The sequence below is a fragment of the Macrotis lagotis genome, chromosome 6, assembly GCF_037893015.1.
Source record: "Macrotis lagotis isolate mMagLag1 chromosome 6, bilby.v1.9.chrom.fasta, whole genome shotgun sequence".
Lineage (NCBI taxonomy): Eukaryota > Metazoa > Chordata > Mammalia > Peramelemorphia > Peramelidae > Macrotis > Macrotis lagotis.
The window spans coordinates 51,713,780-51,734,543 of record NC_133663.1 but is presented as its reverse complement, the minus strand read 5'-3'; the positions used below and the strand labels follow the sequence as shown (position 1 = coordinate 51,734,543).

The window sequence follows — 20,764 nt, the reverse complement described above, 5'->3', positions numbered from 1 at the left end:
ATTTTGCTTTTGATGAGCTTCCCTGGGATCTGGACATCCAAACTGTCTCAATCTCTTCCCATGGGGGAATTACTTTTACTGGACTCTACAATGACATCTGGGGTCAAACAAGTCAGGGCTGGGTTATCGTCCCAAGCAGAGCATGCTTTTCATTCTCCATGTCAGGGAGAGATGGATTCTTTGGGGACAATACTTCAATAGTTTTGGACAACTGCTTCAACTTGATCAAGAGCTCTGGTGCTATGAGAGCTGAGAGAGCAAGTCGTGAATGAAAGATGATAGTTCATGAGTTTTTGTTTATACTATGTCATGAACTTCATTGACACCTTTTTTTGTTTTATGTGTAATTCCTTCTTTGGAGAAGTCAGAAATATGATGAGAAAAGAAAATGAATAATTTACCTTATTCCTCTATTTCATACATATATATGTAAGCAAATACACACACACACACACACATATTTATAGGAGGAATAGTAGGAATAGTATTTTTTCATTTTATTGATGAGATTGCCCAGGGTTATATAGCTTATATAGTCAGATTACACATTTGAACCCAAATCTTTGGACTTTAAGTCTACATCAAAAGTTGAGAAATCCTAATTTCTGAACCTTTTTTTGTGTCATGGACAATCTGGTTAAAACTATAGTCATTTATCAAAATAATGTTTTACATTACATTAAAAATAAAATATAGGGGCAACTAGGTGGTGCAGCGGATAGAGCACTCGCCCTGAAATCAGGAGGAAGGAAGTTCAAATTCAGCCTCAGATGCTTAATAATTGCCTAGCTGTGTGACCTTGGGCAAGTCACTTAATCCTATTACCTTGAAAAAATTAAATGAAATAAAATAAAATCTATAGGATTACCGAATATTCTTAAGAATTAAGGAACTCATGCAAGATCATTTCCAACTACGTGCTGCTATCTCTTCAGAAATTCAAAATTGATTACTAGTTTTGAACAATAAGCCCACTGAAGAAATGGGATAAGCCATTCTTACTTTCCCATCTTTTTACCCCAATCTCTAATCTAAGATGAAATAACCCTAAAAGGCAAATGACTAGTTTAGAATTTTTGAATTTTCATTACTTCTTTCAAGTATTAACTCTCTTGATATAAGCAATGTCGATGTCAACCAAAATGCACTGAATGGCTATGGAAACACTTTTTGCTGTTGTTGTCCAAAAGTCTTTAATATAACCAGTTAGTTTTTGTAGCCTCTGCGGGCGCGGCGGCCCCTGGCACGCTCGAACTTTCGGCCCTTGGATCGGACGTGGGGTTCGGTGTGGCTGTGGGGAGTGCCCGGTGCCTTCCCCAAATCCTGTAGCCCTGGCGGCCCTTAGGGGAGCTCACGGCCAGCTGGGCGAAGGTGAGGATCTTGCCCCGGGTCTTGAGGATGCGCGGGGCGCACACCTTCAGCTTGGGCACGTCCTGGATCCTCACGTCGCCCGTCACGGTGCCCACCACCACGGCCGGCTGCTTCTCCCTGCCCGGCAGCTGCATTCTCCTGATCATGCGGGACGGGGGACAGGGGGTCCGGTCGGTGCGGCTCAGGAACAGCCTCCTGAGGACGACCTTGTTGAAGGTGGAGTTGGTTCTCCGGGCCAGGAAGCGGCAGAGCTTCACCAGCAGCCGCAGGTAGATGTCCTGGCACTTGGGCAACTTGCGCCCGACTTTGCGGTCCTTGTGGCGGATGTCCACTCCCACGCTGGCGCCCTGCGGGACAGCGGCCCAAGCAGGAGAAACACTTTGAAGGCAAAGTGAATGACTTGCATATAAAAAAAATTAAAAATCATAGTGACTGGGGGAAGAAAGAAATTTTCCCATTCTTTGATGATGTTACTATGTCACTGGCATGGCAGGAAATAGTCAATACATAGTCATTGTCCACTCAAAATGCAGAAGTGAAAGGAAAAATAAGATGTGATCTATCTTCACTGTTCATTTAAATCTGAAAACTTTTAGCAAAAATATTCTCCTTTATATATATATATATATATATATATATATATGTATGTATGTATCTTAGAAGTCAGTTTCATAACTATTTACAAAGATTTGGAAAACATATTCTAATCATTTGCATGTTATAAGCGTTATATGTCAATCATGATATCAGTAGAGTGGCATATATGAATTGCCGGGCTAGCCCAAGAAATGTGACTTTTACCATTGAACAAATGAAGCAATACTAAAAGATCAAAACCAGAGACAAAGGCCAAAATTTAAAAAATATGGAGGAGAAAAGCCCTAACTGATATTCTTAGCTGTCTTCACTTTGATTCCCAAAAGCTAGTGTTGTTTAATGGCTTTGGGGAAATTGAGACAAGGAAGCAACCAGTCAAAGGGAGAGGAGTTAAGAAGCACAGACTGCAAAAGTCACTTTTCATTACTTTCTCCCAAATATGCTGCACATGATACTTCCATGCCTACCCCTAAGAATCTTACTGTTTATTTAGAATATTAAACATGCCTATCTTGGTCATTAAAGCAAAATGCTTTTAGTTTGAATAAAATGAAAATTTATTTTGGAACTTTAAAGCTTATGTAACACAATTTAATTTTGAGCACCATAGTAATTAATATATTGTCCATGTGGGTGTTTAGATATTAGTCAGTGGGTGAATAATTTGAATCTTGACCAGAATGATTTGTTTAGGACTGAAATTAAAAGAGGCAAAAAAAAAATTTGTTCATTCCAGAGTTACTTAGACACTTCAAAGAATTTCTCTCTAAATTCCACATCAAAACTTGGAAATAATGGAGACAAATTGATTCATGATAATAGTTTATCATGATAATGATTAAAGTTAATATCAACAATTGCCATTGTTTGGCTGCATGTGCATGCTATTAAATCTATGAGAATATTTACAGAGGTGTCAGAAAAGCAAAAATGAACTGCAACCTGAATTCAAATTTCTATCTCTGATCCATATTGACTGTGTGAACCCCATGCACGTTACTTAAACTTTTGCTGCCTCAAACAATGTTTAAGATTATAAGTTCAACAGAGAGTGTTAATATGCATTGGTAGAGGGATTGTTTTTCATGGGAGACAACATTCAATCCTGACACAACACAACACAGATATATTTTCATACATATATATATATATACATACATACAAACACATATATATACATGCAAACACACATATATACATACAAACACATGTATATGTTTATATATATGAAATAAATATTTATGCATTCTCTCTCTCTCTCTCTCTCTCTCTCTCTCTCTATATATATATATATATATATATATATATATAAAACAATAAAAGTGCAAACTCTAGTCCAGTTCTAAATAGGGAAGGATTGTTTTGTTTTTTCCAGAGTTTAGAAGAGAAAGAAGAATTGATTATTTGACTATATTCTGAGCTCCAGCAAGATTATATTATTTTCATTAGACTTCTCAAAGACTTGGTAGTTATCACATTCACATATTGTTTTTCATGTTATCTCTTTCCCTTTATAGCATGAGGCATATAGTCACAGTATCTACCAATAGTTAACCATCCATTGAAAATGTCCCTATGAGAACTAAGCTATGGAGACTTGCCAGATCAAAGATTCATTAGAGCTTGAAGGAAACTTGGAAGTCATTAAGTCACTACCTCTCATTTCAGGAATGTTGAAACTGAGGACAAGATAGATTAAAAAAAATTGATTATGGACACATCAATGCTCAGTATCAGATCAGGATTTGAACCCATGCCTTCCTGACTCTTTTACTCTATGTGTTACATTGTAACATACTGCCTCTCTACAATGTTATTAAATAGAATTTATATATATATATATATATATATATATATATATATATATATATATATGTTTGTGTGTTTGTGAGTTAGTTGAATTTGAAATCTTAGTTATTTTATCTTACTAACTATTTTCTTAAATATTCAACAGTTCTGGGCTTAGTTCCTTCTTGGTCACTTGGCAATTGGATAGTCTCATTGTTTTTTCTCTTCTAGATAATTCAAAGAACCACTGAAGGCCCATGATGAAATTAAAAGAAACCCAACAAACATATTAAATATTTGTATTTAAAGGGGAAATATGGCCTACGCACCTTCTCTATTTTACTCATGAAGAAATTGACATCTCAAAATATTAAATGACTTGCTCAATCTAATAGCCAACAAATAGCAGAGGTGGTTTGGGAGCTTAAGTCCTTTGTTTATAAATCCAATCATCATTGCACTAAAGCTAATTTAAAAATGTATCCTATACATCAAAATGTAATCTTCTAAGATATAGTATGTAATTAGTCTTTTTTTTGTTTTATTTTGCAGTTGATATCTGAAGAATGGAATAATCTCTATTGATGTAAGTCAAAGTTGTCTGCAGTTATTAAGAATTTTTTTCCAATGAATAATGTTTCATTTAAACATAAAAATGGGTAATGCATCTCATCAAACAAAATATCACTGAAGCAGAAAATAGCTGGGGAAAATAAAGTTGACATTTCTACCCCATAGACCTCTGCACTGGACATTTTCTGATCTGCCCACTCTAATAGGAAAGGAAAGGTTATATAAGTTTGAGAAGGGGGCATAAATATTAGTAGCATAAATGTTGTCTTTTTAATGTCAGATGAGAAAATTTTTCTTTTTTTCCCCCTCCTTCTGCCTTGTTAAACTGTATATTTTTAAAAGAAGTTAAAGGGAGAAAAAGGAGGAAAATTAATGCTGAAATTATTAAAGAAAGATAGAAAAAAGAAAAGAAGGAAGGAAGGAAGGGAAGAAGGGGGGAGGGAGAGGAGGGAGGAAGGAAGGAAGGAAGGAAGGAAGGAAGGAAGGAAGGAAGGAAGGAAGGAAGGAAGGAAGGAAGGAAGGAAGGAAGGATGGAAAGAAGGAGGAAAATCAAGGATACTGTGACCTAAATTGCTGTGGGCTAAACAAATGTATTTGTATCTATAGACTAAAGCATCCCTCTCCTCAGCTGGTCTACATATCAGCAGGAATGAGTATGACCTTGCTAAATGACCTTCCTTCAAGCTGTCTGTGTCAAGCTCCCCACAGTGCCACTAGGTGCAAGATGAGAGTCAGTAAGGGGCCATTAGAGAGCCGTCACTATGTGCAAAATAGTCATTTTAAAGTCCTTTTCCATCTGCTTCATTCAGAGACCAGTGACAAGGCTTGCAATCAAAAAGCTTTCTTCCTATATTCACTAATTCAATTACATGCAAGACCATTTTGAGTTTTCTGAAATAGAGGAATTAGGAATTTCAAATATATGCAATTTCTTTTGGGTCATTTGCAGTTCTTCTCCATCTCCCTTCCATACAAACTTCAAGCAAGTACTGAATTTTGAAGATTGAGGATTTTTCATTGGTTATATTCACTGTGGACATTGCTGTGACCTGTGTCCTTCCCTATTCCCAGGAAATACCCCAACCTCATGTACCACCACCATTTACTCATTTTCTTCATTTTCCTCCTCCTTCTCCTCCTCCACTTCTTCCTCCTCTTCCTTCTCCTTCTTTTACTCCTTCTGCTTGCAGGATTGACTCCTGTAGGTAATGGTAATAATAAAATAGTAAGAGGAAGAAGAAGAAGAGGAGGAGGAGGAGGAGGAGAAACAAATAAGAAATAAGAAAAAGAAGGAAAGAATGAAAGAAAGGATGGAAAGAAGGAAGGCAGGAAGAAGGAAAGATAAAGGAAGAAAGAAGAGAGGAAAGAAGAAAAAGAGGAAAGAACAAGAAAGAAGAAAGAATGAGAAAAAGCAGGAAAAAAAGAAAAAGAAGAAAAAGAAGATGAAGAGGAAGGAGGAGGAGGAGGAGGAGAAGAAGAAGAAGAAGAAGAAGAAGAAGAAGAAGAAGAAAGAGGAAAAGGAGGAGGAGAGGAGGAGGAGGAAGAGGAGACTGCTTGACAAACCCAAAGACATTGGCTTTTGGGATAAGAATCCACTAGTTGACAAAAATTGTTGGGAAACCTGGAAAACAGGATGGCAAAAATTAGGCATAGATCCATATATCATACCCAATACTAAAATAAGATCAAAATGGTTACAGGATTTAGACATAAAGGGTGCCATCATAGATAAATTAATAGATCAAGGAGTACTCTATCTATCAGATCTATGGAGAGGGTAAAAATTTATGGCCAAACAAGAAATAGAGTACATCATAAATTGCAGGATGAATCATTTTCACTATATTCAATTTAAAAAGATTTTGCACAAATAAAAATAATACTGTGAAAATTAGAAGGAAAGCAGAAAATTGGGAAACATTCTTCACAATTAGGAATTCTGATGAAGGTCTCATTTCTAAAATATATGGAGAATTACCCCAGATTTATAAAATTATAAGTCATTCCCCCAAAGATTAATAATCAAAGCATATGACTAGACCATTTTCAAATGAAGAAATTAAAACTATATAGAATCATCTGAAAAAATGCTCCATCATTATTGATTAGAGAAATACAAATTAAAACAACTTTGAGGTATAACTTCACACCCATAAGTTTGGTTAAAATGAGGAAAAGGGGAAATGATCAATGTTGGAGAAGTGGGAGGATTGGGATATTAATGCATTGCTGGTGGAGTTGTGAACGGATCCAACCATTCTGGAGAGCAATATGGAACTATGCCCAAATAGCAATAAAAATGTTCATTCCCTTTGACCCAGGAATTCTAATTCTAGGCCTATATCCAGAAGAAATCATAAAAAAATATGAAAAGTCCCACATGTTCCAAAATATTAATAGCAGTTCTTTTTGTGTTGGCAAAGAATTGGAAATTGAAGGGATGCCCATAAATTGGTGAATAGTTGAACATGTTATGGTACATGAGTATTATGGAAAACTATTGTTCTATAAGAAACTATAAATGGTCAGCCTCTAGAGAATCAAACAATGAGTTATGAGATCTTATGCTAAGAGAACGAAGTAGAACCAAGAGAGCAATGTACACATTAAGAACAACATTGTGAGATGATGAACTTTGATGAAGCAGTTCCTCTCAGTAGTTCAGGGAGCTAGGATAATTGTTTTAGACCAGCTATGGGCAATGTTATCCCCATCCAGAGGAAGAAAAACAAAGCAAAACAAAAACAAAAAAATTACTTCAGAATCTCTTGAACACTACATTCTCTTTTTAAACAACATCTCTTATGTATTTATTTCTTTAAACCTAATTTCTATACCAACAATGATTAATCTGTAAGCCTGTTTAACTGAAATGTAAATGTATAATATAGACCTGACTACTTGCCACTGAAGGGTGGAGATAGGGTAGGAAGGGCAGGTGGAAGAAAATTTTGTTACTTAAAAATATTCATGTACAAATGGCTGAATGTTTAAAAAAAACTTTAATAACATGTGTTTGAGGAAAATATCACTAAAAAAGAGAAGAAAGAAGAAGAAGAAGAAGAAGAGGAAGAGGAAGAGGGAGAAGAAGAAGAACAACAACAAAGTGAGTGTTGTTTAGAAGGGGGCAACATATTGTTTTGGAGATGAATTCTCCTGAATTTTCTTGTCTCCTGGCTTTCATGTAGTTCTTCAAGATTCATTTCAATTCCCACCTTCTTTAAGAGATTTTTCCCGGGGGCAGTTAGGTGACTCAGTGGATAGGGCATTAGCCTTGGAATCAGAAGGACTTGAGTTCAAATCTGACCTTAGACACATAATACTTACCTAGCTGTGTGATTTTGGACAAGTCACCTAATCCCACTGCCTTGCACAAACAAAGCAAACACACTAAGAGGTTTTACCCAGTTCCCTATCCTACTCTCTACCCACTAAGGCCTTCTTTGGAGTTTAAAAAAAAATAAAAAGTGAACATGGGACAGCTAGGTGGTGCAGTGAATAGAGCACCAGCTCTGGAGTCAGAAGTACCTGAGTTCAAATCTGGTCTCAGACATTTAATAATGACCTAGCTGTGTGACCTTGGGCAAGTCACTTAACCCTATTACCTTGCAAAATAAAATGAAACAATAAATAAAAAATGAACATAGTCTGCTTTGTTCTGCATTTAGACAATATCTCTGGGTATTGATGACTTTTTCCAATAACAGATCTCTCAGAATTATCCTTAATCATTGCACTGGTGAGAAGAGTTGCTTCTATCATCATTGATCATCTCACAAAATTGCTGTCCTCTTGATTCTGCTCACTTCACTCAGCATCACTATTTCTTCAAAAAGGCAGGGCATCTCATATTTTTCACTGCTAAAATTTTGCTTGTAGATGTATTTATTTCACTCTACCAAATAATTTTTTGATAATTATACATAATTTGGATGAAATATCAGACATTTGGATATTACAGTGAAGAGAACACCATAATTGGAGTCTGGCAGATCCTGAGTTTGAATTCTGTACAAGATACTTATTAACTGAATGACCCTGGATAATTTACTTAACCTTTGTCTGCCTCAGTTTTATATGTATAAATTGGGATTGATAATAGCACCTAACTCTGAGGGCAGCTATGAGAATAAAATGACATAATAAGTCAAGTGCCCTACAATCTTTGAAGAATTATATAAATTCTAGTTATAGTCTTAATTTTATTATTACTATCATCATCATTATTATTATTACTATTATTTCTCTTCTATGCTCTGAGATGATGAGTATGTGACTGATCAAACATCCAAGAGTACAGTGAACCAAGTCAATGAGGTCAAGCTAGAATTACTGACTTCGAGATAGGTATTTTCCTTCTCCTGTTTTATTGTCACATATGTTTGATGAACTTGAAAGGTTTCCAAAAACTCATTATGATTCTCATCACCATCTCTGAAAACCTTAGCCCTAAGAGCTTGCATGAGAAATCAGGGAACAAATTATTTCAGCTTGGGTCAGTGGTCTTCCACTTTACTGCAGAATGAGTGGAGTTTTGGGGGAGGCAAAAACTTCTTGGAAATTGCATGACTATTACTGGTCAGATCAGGAACTCTGGGGATGACTAAATTATTTCCCATTGTTTGAGATGAAACAAAAAGGAAGAAAGCAAACAAAGAGAGAAGACAGTGAAGCCAGATGCGTTGACCAGAAAAAGAAGAGAAAATGTAAAGGAAGTTGATAATGACATGGAAAGAATACTTTAAAAATTTCCAAGCTCACCACATGGACTAACTCACTGAAGTGTCACAACAACTGTGTTTAGTAGACAGTTTTATTATCTTTTGGCATTAATTTTATTTATTATTTACTATTAATTATTTTATTTTCCCTTTTATTATTTGCATAGCTAGGTGGGTGCAGTGAATAGTTTGCTGAATGTGAAGTTGGGAAGATTCATCCTATGAGTTCAAATCTGGCCTCAGACACTTACTAGTTGTGTGACCCTGGGCCAGTCACATAATCCTGTTGGTCACAGTTTCCTTACCTCTAAAATGACCCAGAGAAGGAAATGTAAAACCAATTTCAGTACCTTTGCCAAGAATAAACCCAAATGGAGTCAGAAAGAGTAGGATAATGCCTACAGTGACTCAACAACCACATTACTATTGCTTTCGTTTTAATAGAGAAAAAAGGATGATTTAATATTTTCTAGACTACTTATAAAGGGGGAGCAAAACAGATTAAGTTGCATAGCATTTTGAGTAGGGGAAGAATAAAAACTTGTATAATTTTTATGTTAAATAATTATCAGCATAACTTTATTTTGTATTATTCTTTCCAGCAAAGTCATCTAAGAGAATTGAAGAAGCAATTTTAACATAAGGTACTTTCTAATTTGCATCTATAGTCATGTGTTTGTTCAGAGGATTTCAACAACAGCTTTTGGAGGTAAGTAATATAATTATCCCCATTTTATAGATGAGAAAACAGAGGCTAAGAAAGCTAATCAGCTTGCCCAGGGTCACACAATTAGTAAATGTCTGAAGCAGGGGTCAGATTCAAGTCTGTCTGATTTTAATCAAGCTTCCTAGTCTTCTAATATTATCAAGTAAATTATTTGTCAGTATGGAATGGATGGAATAAATAGTAACTTTGGTTTCAAAGGACTCAGATCCTAATTCTACTAATTAATGCTTTTAAATATTTAGCAAACAGATCTCTAGAAAGAAAAGTATCTAGAAAACACTTTTAAGCTAATCTGCATTAGTAACATTTTCTCCATCCCTTTCTTAAGTTTAGACACTCAGAAGTACCAAAACCAAGCCCTGAAGTAAAATATTTGTCTATTTATTTCTTAGGTATAAATGCTCACACTCAAAATTTCACAATTGGCTCTTGTGGCCAGTTACATGCCCATTTCTGCATAGCCTTGTAAAACTACTTAGCAGTAGGGCACTAGGTAAGTCACTTCTCTCTGGACTTCAGTTTTCTCATCTAAAAATGTGTGAGTTGGATTATATTAGTGCATTAGCTATGTTTTGCTGTATTTTTATTTACTTTGCTAAATATTTCCCAATGATAGGTAATCTGGTTAGAAGTATACTCTGGAGTGTTGTGGGGTACGTGTTGGCCTCAAGCCAGATATTGAATACATCTATATTAGCTGACCTCTCTAGTTCCTTACAGGTCTCAATCATATAAACCAATCTTGCATAATCAAAGTTTAGGAATAATTGTAGACAAAATACAGGGAAATCTGATGAAGTGAAGAAGAAGAACCACTCTTGTGTGTTGTGTTATTTGAGATTTACAAATGTATAATCCAGGTGGATGGTATTTTTTTAAAGTTTTTTTTATTTATTTAGGTCAATGGGGTTAAGTGACTTGCCCAAAGTCACACAGCCAGGCAATTATTATCTGAGGCAGAATTTGAACTCAGGTCCTCCTGACTCTAGGGTCTGTGCTCTATCCAGTAATCTACCTGGCTGCCCCTGGTGGCTATTAATTACCAAGAACCATTCTCTGAAAGATAAAGGGGATCCTTATCTGAGTTTCTGAAGTTCCAAAAGGATGTTTTGTTTTGGTCTGGACCTCTTCCTCAACCTTAATCTGTCACTACCAACATGGTCATTGTTTTTATCAGTCAGTTTCTGAACAATTATATGGGTAATGACTTGAAAATAAAGTGCTTTGAACATCAAAAAGTTAAACCTGATCTTTGGGAAAATTGATGAAGTTCTCAAATTTTGAAACAATGACCTTTATGATCTTGCTCTGAAAATCAAATATGAATTAAAGGATATTGCAACATATTTTGGCTTGAAAAACGTATATCTTCCATTTGTTCTAATAACTTGGTCATAGTTGCAAGGACAATGTAAATTTTCTTAAAAATAAAATTTTATAAAACCTTTTAAATTATAAGTGAATTAATTTTAAATAGATTTTTTCATAAAGGAAATGTTATAAGCATTACATGGTTACTATGTGTAAAGGACTGTGTTTAGCATTGAGTATAGAGACACAGGTTTAAAAGAGACAGTATCTTATTATAAGAAGCAGACATGTTAATGGGGAAAGATAACAGAGAAAAGGGAGATACAACCTGAAGGTGGGGGAATAGATAAAGAATCCATTGCAGAAGGGCCTCCTGGTAAAGTAAAAAAGTGAAAAACCATAGTGGGGGTAGAAAAGGAGGATGAGGCATGAATAATATTAATCTGTCCCCAAAATGGAGATATGGGGAGGAACTTCTCAATGGGAAAAGGAGGGCAGAGAAGCAGAGGAATGAGGTGAGAAGGAAACTGAAATCTGTGACAAAGTCAAAAGAATATGAAACTGTCCAGAGAGGAATATATCAGTATATATCAGTATTCTTTAGATTATGAGGAATATATATATATATATATATATATATATATATATATATATATATATATACACACATACATATATATATGATCCATTCTTATCTAAATCTCTCTACATATATGAGTCTGTGTATAATTTTTGCATGCATTTTTATATGTATACATATATCCACATACATAAATGCATCTATATGAATATATGTATATTCAAATACAGATTATATATTTTTAGAAACATAGTGTATTGTAAATTTATGCAGCCATGCCAAGAAACTTTTAAAAGAATTTCAAACTTTTGATTGTTACAAAATCATATACTTGAAATCAATAATAATTAAATACATATTAGACTCCTCTGAGTTCTTAGTTCATAGTCATTGAATTGGTTAAAATGGTACAAATTAAAAGAAACAATGTTAGAAGGACTATGGGAAGACACACAAATTCATTATTGGTAGAATTATGAAATGCTTCAATCATCTTGAAAAATAATTTTGAATTATATGAGAAAAAGTGTTTCTACCCTTTGACATAACATCTCCCTCCTAGCCTTAAGCCCCCAGAAGGATAAAGGCAGAAATAAAAATTCAATATAGAACAAAATATTTTTCATAGCAATATAGATGTCAGTAATGTACTAGAAATAAAATTGATGAGCCTCTATCAAAAATGGCCAAATAAGTTGTGATAAAGGGAGATTAATGTTCAGTAATAAATGATGAACATCCAGAATCAAGAGGAACATGGAAAAATATGTATAACCTGATGCAGGGTGAATTAAACAGAAAAAAAGGAGAAAAATATACTAGATAAATGCAGTAATATATATGGAAAGGAAACTAGATATGTGTAATAGCAATAACCATTCTAGGTCCCAGGTAACTGATAATAAAAAATAATTCCTCACTGACTACATTTGGAAGCATTGATTCTCAGTTCAAATCCTGGTTCTGTACCTGTATAATATTAAATATCATTCCATCCCTTAGCTTTAATTTATTTATTTATTAAGTCACACGATAAAGAGAGATGACCTGCAACAACATTTCCTTTTCTAGATCTGACTAGGGCAAGAGTGTGTGTGTGTGTGTGTGTGTGTGTGTGTGTGTGTGTGTGTGTGTGTGTATCTGTGATTGTGTCTATTCATGATAGTGTTTCTATTCAATATTCTATACAGATTGATAAAATAAATTAATGTTTGTGCTTTGTTCTGGAAAAGGATCATGCCATCAGAGAGATGAAGCGCATGGATTGGGTTTGAGGGGTGGGACTATGCTAAATCACAAGACTCATTTTCTCCTCCAGAGCCATCTAGGTCTAATGGGTAAATATAAATCAGGACAACTGGAGATGGCCCTGGATGTGAGGCAATCAAGATAAGTGACTTACTCAAGGTCACACAGCTAATGCGTGTTAAGTTACCATGGCTGGATTGGAGCTCCCATCACCGAGCATATTCAGAAATGACTAAAGGGAACATATGGCATCACTACATCTTGATTTAAAAAAATACAATGTAATTTTAATTTTTGGTGTACCTCACTTATTTTCCTAGATTCACCTTCATTAACATCAATGCCCTTTCCGAGAGATTTAAAAAGATGTTTTAAATATTTTCTTTAAAAACATGTCTTCTATCTTCTGGATTGGAAACATTTTCTCATTTAGATAATAGGATTGATTGCAGAACTGGTCTACCTAGAAATTTCATGAATCATTTGACAGCAAATGAGAAACCCTAACCCTGGTAATTGCTGTCAAATTTCAACACCAATTTATACATATGCCACAGAGAAAGGTGGGAATTTCAAAATCTGATTCTGCCCTTCACCCTTGAGATCTGCACAGAGTTTTGTGGATCCTCAATCTTTCTGACCCCTTTCTTTGCTCTGTATTCTGTCCTCTCATGATAGTCCAGCCTATTCTCATCTCATGGTTGAAAGAAGACCAAGAGTCAGAGGATGAGTGCAAAGACTGTAAAGCCCTTTTTTTGAGAGTGCTGGCAAAGGAGAGCCCATTAACGCACTTCACTTATTTTTAATTGTATTCTCGTGTCAAAAGGTAAAGATGAACAGGTTCCATTAAAGCTTTCCCTCTGCAGACATGAATTAAATGGAAGTATCTCTTAATTTCACCTCCCCTGTGATTCCCAATGAGAAAACAGAAACTATGCCATTAGTCATATAGTAGCTTCTGTATTTGAGTTACAATTCACTTTCAATGGATATCTCATCATAGACTCACTTCTTCCCACTTTGGTATATATGAAAGGGAAATCAAACATGATGTATGCTCAGTTATGGACTTGGTGTGTCACTCAGACCTCAGAGAGAATTTAAAATGGCACTTTCCTGAATAAAGGCCTATCAAGGTCTGTTGATGTTTCATTACAATGAATGGTGTGGAGTAGGGTCATCACTTCAATCTGTTAGGACAACTTGAACCTGACTGGAGAGCTATGTATCCAATTCACTGCTTAGTCATACCATCGCACCAGTTGCTTTTTTCATATAGAATTTTAGTTTTGAGAATGGCATTCATTTGACTCCCCAAAAGCAGCATCATTCAGTATTGTGCATCATGGACTAATATCATGCTTCCTTTGGTTGGTTGGTTGGCTCTTGTCTTTTATTACTGAAGAAGATCAAAATGACATCACTATGTTTGAGACAATTTACAGTGTGTCTTATTGTGACCGATCAGACCAATATGAGCTCAGAATGCTCTATCACAGTTTGGGAACAAATAGTCTGTGTGAACACCTGGGGTAGGGACTCTAAACTTATATCTTACATGACCTTTGGGCTTCCTTCATTCTGCCTTCCTCATAGAGGACATCACCCTATCTGATGCAGGCTCACCACGCTGGGTGGTCCTATGCCAGTGTCACCCAGGCTGTACAGTCAATTCTAAAATTCTTAAGAATTCTTTAAGGTATCCTGGTAAAACTTTTTCTGCCCCCTTTGTGAGAACTTACCCTGTGTGAATTCTCCATAAAATAGTTATTTTTGATAAGCATACTTCCTGAATTCTAACAATCATAGCAATAGAGGATAATCAAAAAATGATACCAGGGAAATGACTTAAAGTGATTATTTCTTCTTCCTCCTCTCTTACACCTCATGTATCTTCAGCAGCCAAGTCCTATTTGATCCTTTCCTCTTTTCATCTGCACCTCTCTGCAACTCTACAACCACTCCAATTTAGACTCATTTTACTAGTCTTAACAAGGACAATAATCCTTTATATTTGAATAAATCTCACCATTGATTTTACCTTTTCTCCTTAGTCATAGAACTGACGATGTCAGTCACCTATTTAAAATTTGCTAGTGTCCCCTTAATTAAACCCAGGAACAAATAAATCTCTGTAATGTGGGCTTACCCACATTTTCCAATGTTATTATTTATCAGCCCTTTCCACTATTCTATTATCCAACCAAACAGCTCCATATATGCCACAGTTTATCTTTCCCTTCCACATCTCTCAGCCTTTTTGGATGTAATGTACTTTTTCCTCACCTTCAACTTTTAGAATCTGTAGGTGCCCCCCCAAGATTAATTCAAGCATCATCTTCCTTCCATATGAATCCCTCTTTGATTCCTTCGTGTAATAATATCCTTCCCACATGATATTTGCATCAGTACATATGAATTTTGTCTTCTCAATTTGAATGTAAGGTTTTTAATCTATATGAAATAATTGCTTTCCCAATGGGGGGATGAGGTGGGAAGGGAGAGAATTTGGAACTCAAACTTTTAAAAAATGAACATTAAAATAAAGGGAAAGCATAATAAAATAGAATAAAATAAAATGGATTGTAAATTCCTTGAGGGCAAGGGTTATTTTACAATTGTATCAGTAGCCCAGGACCTAGAACAATTTCTGGCACATGGTAGATATGTTAACAAGTGTTTTAATAAAGGCCTTATTACAAGCAATGAGATGATACAGTGGTTAGAGTGCTGGGCCTAGAGTCAGGAAGACCCTAAAAGTGTTCTCAGACTCTGATTACTTGGTGAGTCTGGGAAAATCACTTAACCTCCCCCCCAAAAAAACCAAAACCTCTGTTTGACTCAGTTTCCCCAATTGTAAAATCAAAATGTTGTGGTGATCAGATGAGATATTTGTAAAATGCTTAGCATAAGGCATTGCACATAATAAATGGTTCCTCCTTTCATTTTTTCCTTCTGTCCTTTTTAATATTGATTAAAGTCATTAATGTTTTTGCTTCTCTAATAGAAATCCCTCATTGCTTCACTATTGAAAGCTAAAAAAAGGTAAAACTTATCATTCCAAACCATTTTCTATCTAGTTCCACTGTGCCTTCAATCTGAAACTCATTCTTTCAGTCATTCTAAGTTCTTCATGAATTGTGAATAACTCTGCAATCTCCATAAGGTTAAGGGGCAGTGACTACTCAATATCCCTCATGGCTTTGAGTCACAAGCATGTCTTGGTTGCATATTATACTCATCTAGTATAGCATCTTCAAACATCAGCATGGATTAGTAGATAGCGGAATGGACCTGAAGTTAATAAATTTAAGGTCTAAATTCTGTGTCTTTCAATTGATAGTTGATTAGCCACAATAATTTAACTTATTAGCTCTGTGACCCTGGGAAAGTCATTTAACTGTTTGCCTCAATTCTCCATCTGTAAAAAGAACTGGAGAAGGAAATGGCAAATCACTCCATTAGGTTTGCCAAGAAATCCTCCAAATGGGGTCATAGACAATTGGATATGATTGAAAAGCTCAAATGACAAAAAAGTTCTTTCAGGCAAATCAATAAATTAATTACCAAATGAATAATGATTTGCATTGTATGCCCCTAGAAATTTATAGTCATTTTGTTTTTCATCTAGCAGATTGATATATATTGAAAGAATACTAAAAAGTATATTATGAATGTTTATATAATCTATAATAACATAATTCTCAGAGATATGGAGGGATCACTGGTATTCTCATCCTTTGTTAATAAATATTTGGTGCTTTCAATTGAGACTAAGAGGATGCTTACCATTGAGATTTGATGTAATCTAATGCTTTGAGGAAGACTTTCAATTGTTCTCTGAAGTTGCTTCTCCTATCGTGTTGTTAGATAGTTGTCCTTATGTGTATTCTCTGATATTCCACTTTTCTCCTGTGATTTTCACCATGGCAATGACCTTTATATATACTCTTTTGCAAGTGTGAAATATTTTGATAAGATTTTTTAGTAGAGCAGGTAAATGGTTTTGCTACCTTTCAGCACCACCATGAAGCATTTATTTTGATAATCATTGATCTGATCCAGTTTCAGTTTTTTCAGTTTGGCTAGAGTTTGCTACCTTTGTTACCATAATTATTTGATTGTTGTGCTAATGTATTCACCTTTTCTTGATTGATCCAACCTGTGTTTTTGTCGTAATAGGATTTCTTGTAAGAAGAAAATAGCTTGCATTGATTGACATTATTCCATGATTTGAAATTCTTTAATTTATGTAGATGTTATAGCATGAGAGGTGTTATTGTGGAACTTTTTAAATTTTATTTTATTTCATTCATTTAAGGTAATGGGGTTAAGAGTTACTTGCCCAAGGTCACACAGCTAGGCAATTATTTAAGTGTCTGAGGATGAATTTGAACCCAGGTCCCCCTGACTCCAGGGCCAGTGCTCTATACACTGTGCTGCTCCCTATTGTGGAACTTTTTAAACAGTATGCACCTGAATAGAAACCTCTGGCAGAAAACATTTCAAATAAAGAAGTGACACTAATAATGGCAATTTCAGTTCCCTTGAGAGTTTTCTTAGAGAAACAACTCCATTTCCTTTGTTTCAGTTGTGTCCAACTCTTGCCAAGTGACTTGCCCAGGGTCACACAACCATTAAGTGTCTGAGACAAAATTTGAATTCAAGAAGATGTCTTCCTGATTCCAAGTCCAGCATTCTGTTTACTGTCCTAACTAACTACATTCTGTTTCTCTGACAGCATATTATATAAATAGGATCTGATACCATATTTGTGAAGTATCAAATGCTGGACATAATCACAAACATTATTTTTTATTATTATTGGGTTTTTTTATGTGAAACTTAATTTATTTTTTAAATATGGCTATATGCTTTATCCAGATTTATTCTGTACTGTATCATATGAACTACCAACATTTCAGTCTTTTAGGGCTCTGGAATAGTCCCAACCTGACCCTCAAAGGACAATTATTGTCTTTGATTTAAAATTTGATTCTCAGAGAAAATCTAAATGAATTTCATCTTGTCCCTCAAAATGTGCATAGATAGGGAAAAGAATTTTGATCTCAATAGTGTGTGGATCTTCTGGTATGGAGAGCTCTCTATTCCTGTGGAAAATTCAGTATATAGTTTTGTTTTTTGAAGTAACTAGAGAAATGTCTGAATTATATTGGAGGGTATAGGATCATAGAAATGTGGAAATTAAAATTCAGGAAAAAATATGACTTGCCCGGGTTCACAAAATATACTAGATAGCTGAGGCTGAATTTAAATCCAGGTCTTCCTAAAATTAAATTCTATATTCTTTCAGCTGTGTCAAACTGAGAGGTGAGATGATTTCCTTAGAGACACAGAATCAGTATTTGGGTTAGGGAGATAGTGATGGGTTAAATCCAGGTCTTCTTGATCCAATGCTTTGCACCTTACCCATTATGTCATTTTGCCTTTGGCATTGAAGTTTAATAGCATTTAAACATATGTCTGAAGCAATTTTATATTGTGCTGAACAGATGCAACCAATAATAGGTGGACTTGGAAACCAGGAAGGACTGGTTAGATTTCAAGAATCACTTCTGACCTATATTGACTGTATGAATCCTGGTTAAATCTCTTCAGTGATCTAAATCCTCTCAACACATTAACATTCTATTTTTTCTTTTTGCAAGGCAATGGGCTTAAGTGACTTGCCCAAGGTAATCATTAAGCATCTGAGGTCAGATTTGAACTCTGGTCCTCCTGACTCCAGGGCTAGTGCTCTATCCACTGTACCACCAATCTGCCCCACTCTCCAACACTCTAAGAAGATCTGATGTGAAGTGGTAGTGATAGCATCCTCACCTAGACTAGACTAATGAAATCACAAGCCCAGTGCCTATCACATGTACTCAAAATAATCAACCATGGTATTTGCCTCTTTAGTCCTTCCTATGAAGATTTCATGCTGTATAAATATTTTAGAAGTGCTGAAGTTAGAGGTTGATGGCAAAATCACTGTACATCTTTGTTCAGATTGGACCTTATTTTCTGCCTTATTGTTCCTGAGATTGGTGACAAAGAGATGAACAACCTTGTGAGACTCAGTTGAGACTGTAGTATCTTTCAAATGTAACCATGTCCCTTTATCAGGTGTTAAGACCATCATGGAAGTAGTTTTTAAAGGAAAAAAAATCAATTTTTAAATGTCTTCCCAAGTGAACAGGAATCCATCAGAATTTATATTTTTGTACTTACACAGTGTTAAACTTTAGATCGGCAGTGTGATAAACTTTGTCCAAAAGGAAGAGGGAAAATGAGGCACTTCAGGGGTTGGAAAACACAGCCAGACCCATGCACTGTTATCTCTTTTAATTTTCTACCTCATTAACATCTCCAGTGGGGAGTTGCTGAGCTTGCACAAGTTGGGCTTCTTTGTTGTTAACTGCTCTGCTCCAAGTCATTGCTGCTCCTCTAATGCAATTGTCTGTGGAAACATGCACACTAGCTCAAAATATTTTCAATAAAAGAATGTCAGAATATGACATGAATGTCTATATTTTTGTTTGAAATTCAAGGGGGACATGGCTTCTTCATTTTCATTTATTAAATGTCAACTATATATAAGACAATGGGGATCCAGAAGCAAAAAAAAAAGAAAAAAGAAAAATCCAAACCAATCATTCCTATCCTCCACATTCTTACATTCCATATCTTCATTAGGTGGCAAATAATACTTAGTTTTCATTTAGTTAATAGTTAATAGTTGAATAACAAATATATATGAAACAATGCAGAAAAAGAAATTGAAAGTAAAGAGAAAGAAAGAGTCAGAATAAGGAGATGAGAAAATGAAAAGGAATTAAAAACTCATCAAAGGTCTTAGAATTAACTTCTACTTGGATTGTATAGAAGTGACCCAAAAGCATATATATTTTCTGAGCAGGCAATAGTTACAATAAAATTCAACAGAATTTAAAAAAAAAAAGATTCAAAAGTGATAAAACCTAGTCATATTCTAAAAGAGCAGTCTGTATTTTAAAGTCCCAAAGCTGGTGGAATGCATTCCACAGGGAACCCTTTTTGAGGCCTTGGACCACATGAATATTCTCTAATGGTCTTTTGGACAATTTCCAAAATGGGTGATAACGTTTTTTTTTTTCAAAAATCTTCCTGAAATTTTTAATTTTGATAGCTTAAAACTATATTAAGACATTAAGGTTTTTGTAACAATGATGTATGTTGTATTTCTATGTTTACATACACACACACACACACACACACACACACACACACATATATATATATATATGTATAAAGTTCATAAGCCTGTATGTATGCTGTATGTGTTTGTGTTGTTAGTATGGCTCTATGATTTCAGTAATGTGGAAGAGTTCCCAGGATGGAAATTTCCTCCAACATAATAATCATCAATTATTCTGAAAGTCATAGAAGATCTGTTAAGAGAACTGAGGGATTAAATGGTTTCCACATGGTTTTACTGCTATATACTCTAGAAACAAAATGGTGCAAAGTCAAATGCATTAATAGTCTGGAAATTGAATAAGAGACCTTGGTTTGACAGAGATGAGAGGGGATCACTATATCAATATAATTCTCATTTATATATATAGGTAATTTACAGTTACAGAGCATTTTCACATAAACCAGGCTTACAAGGCCAGGCAGTCAGGGAGAACACATAGACACATAGACATAAATACAGAAACACACACACACACACACACACACACACACACACACACACACACACAGACAAACACAAAAAGATCAAAGAGAGAAAAGAGAGAGAGAGAGAGAGAGAGAGAGAGAGAGAGAGAGCAAAAGAGAGAGAGAGAGGAGAGAGAGGAC

The 20,764-nt window shown here is 35.2% G+C and overlaps 1 pseudogene; it reads right to left on the bottom strand.

Moving 5' to 3' along the window:
- Window positions 1–1,206: 1,206 nt before the first annotated feature.
- Window positions 1,207–20,764, bottom strand: part of LOC141492119 (large ribosomal subunit protein eL18-like) — a 33,071-nt pseudogene continuing 13,513 nt past the window's right edge.